Consider the following 2,836-nt stretch of genomic DNA (forward strand, 5'->3'; position numbering starts at 1 on the left):
GGGGGCGGCGCGCAGACAAACTTGTAAACAGAAATGGCAATAAGGGATGATAAGGGTGAGTTCAAAATGGTCTATCCTTCCAGTATCTGTTTGAGATTACCTGTAGAAACCTAGAACCCCGTAAACAGAAACTGCATCAAAAGAGTCCAGAAGAGTGTTAAGGGTTCCAGGCCAGTTGGATCCCACAGCTGAACAGCCTAGGAACCCTCAGCTCACCAGTGTTTCCTGTGGAACTTAAGAGAAGTGAGGGTCCCCGACTTTCACAGTCTTAATACGCCCTCAGGGTCAAGAGCAATGAGAGGCCATCCCTTTAGTGAGGCTTGTTTCATGTCCCCTTCCTAGGTGACTGCAGAGGGGAAGGAGAACCTATCGTAGGGTAGACCCCCTCAAACATGAAAGGGAAAGAATGCCAGGCTAGGAAAGGAGCACCCTAGGCAGGGGACTAAGGCAAAAGAAAACTGCTTTTTACCAGCAGCAAGAGAATTCAGGCTAGAAAACAGCGTTGTTTGTTTTTGTTAACATATCCCCTGCAATTGCAGTCTGGTGCGGGCGTCTTGGGCCTCCAGGACAAAAGCCTGCCCCTCAGGCTGCAACGGGGAGCCATCACCTTGGGCTTCAAAAGGACAAAAATGTTTCCACATTTAGGAAACTACCTCCCCCAATCCTCTTCCCTTCCTATTTGAACAATAGTGCTTAGAATCCTTGCCTTCAGGGTAAAGAAAAAGGAGAAAAGGGGGAGGGAGGCAAGATAGGTTCAGAGACCACCTCTAAACTGTCATACAAACAGGACACTGGTGGATGATTCTGGGCAGAAAATGCCCGAGTTCTGCTTACCTACTATCCCTTCTCTGTCCTGGTCCCCACTGACTCGGGAAGCCTTTGGAGGAAAGAATCAAGACTACTCTACTCCAGTCACATACATCCCAGGGCCCCCAAAATGCTCCTCCTGCTTTCTTACCCCATACTGAAGGTAGGGAGGGGAGGCAAGAGGAAAGAATTCTAAGACTTAACATACAGCTGAGAGAAGTTGAGGCACAGCACGGGGCAGGGGAGCACCCTCCTAAATGCTCTCTCTAGGGGGCCCTTCCTGCTTGCATTCTAGTGTCTTGAGAAGGGAGGAGGGGTTTCCTGTTGGGAATGGGTCTGGAGATGGAGGGTGGACTACAAGAGAGGATATTTCAAAGACTATACCTCCTAGAAGAAACTTAAGCCTCTGACTGCTCTAGGAGATGTGAGCAGATTTGATGACCAAAGGGATGGGAATAAATGGGAGCATTCTTCAAAAAGAACAGTCCTCTCCAGAGGAGGTCAGAGGGTCTCCTGGTTCACAGTTCTCTGCTGCTGCCCAAGGGCTGCAAAGTGTCAGGCAGATGTAGGAATAGCAGAAGATGGGCAGGGGTGACATTAGATTACCACCCCTCCCATTGTCCCAATCAACTATTCCTATGACCAGGAATCCTGCCTCTCTTCTCAGATGCCATCAATCCCCAGGTCCCAGGTCCCTGCCAATGCCTGTCCTGGCTCTCCATGCCTAGTTCTCCCCGACCTTGTCTAGCCCTAAAGCAGCCCCCAGTCTCCCCCAGCCTGGGGAAGTTGGGTGGGTGAGCTTCGGCTCCCTAGCCCAGGGCAGGCTGGAACCCTGAAGGCAGATGGCCAGAGGCACAGAGGTGGCAGCTTTAAGATGGCCGCAGGGAGAAAGCTAACTGCCAAGCCTAACTGGAGAGGAGACTGCCCTCCTAGGAAGGAGGGGAACGCCGTGGTGCTCCCCGTGGCCCTTGAGCCTCTCCTGGGAGCTCCCAGGCGGCCACCTGCGGATGGTGCAGCGCTTCTCTGCACCTTAGGGCCAGAGGTGGACAGTGCTGCTCTGATGGGAAGGAGAATAGTCCCTGATATTTCTAGACCTCCTCCTCTCAGGCGCCTCCCAATTTGACTGCTACGCTTTGCCACCTGTTCAGGTATTTTTAGGGTTCAGTATACAGAGCCAGGAGGGAAAGACTGCCCTGCTGCCACGGAGTCAGAGAGAGGAAATAAGTCCACACTGAGCGCCCAACTCAAACCCCTTCTTAACAAGTACCCGATTCCACAATAAAGCTGCTAAATAATTCAGCAGCCCTGATAGGAAAATGCAGCTTCCCATGAGCGTACGTTCAGTTAAATGAATGTCTTTAAAGGGGGGGTGGCTATAATGAATAAGTTGGCTGTGATTTAATGTATATAAACGCTAAAAGGGCAAAAACAGCCGATCCAGGGATTGCATACAAAGCAGATAAAGAATTGTGCTGCATGCAGAGGCTAGGAGTTTCAAAAGTCTCCGTATTTCATAAATTTGGATTTCTGAAAGAACACTGTCAGGTTCCTCCCTGATAGTCCTCCCCATCAGACAAACCGTCATATGGATGCAGTGAAATATTGCTTATTTTAAAGCTTTCCCTGCAGGAAAGATACACTTGGTTGTGTCTTAACAAAATATGAAAACGACAATGGAAATTACATACCATTTAATGTAAAACCTTTGATTTTTAAAACGAAATAAATAATCCAGACTGGAATCTAGGTGATATAGAAAAGAAATTCTGGAATTCTAGTGGCATCTAATATTAAAAACACACACGTATTCCATAGTAGATAAATATTTAAATTCCTTCCATGTTTAATGAAGGCTTGGAAGGGACTGAAGTACTTTTCAGAACATATTGGCAATCCCCAGGTGAAATTTGATTTCTATATCGGTTATTCTTTGCTCATCTTTCAGAAAAAGGTAGTATGTATCTTGTGCAAGGCAAAATAGTTTTCCCTCTAGGAAACTTCAAATGTAACAAACACTATAAAACAACTA

The sequence above is a fragment of the Halichoerus grypus genome, chromosome 2, assembly GCF_964656455.1.
Source record: "Halichoerus grypus chromosome 2, mHalGry1.hap1.1, whole genome shotgun sequence".
NCBI lineage: Eukaryota > Metazoa > Chordata > Mammalia > Carnivora > Phocidae > Halichoerus > Halichoerus grypus.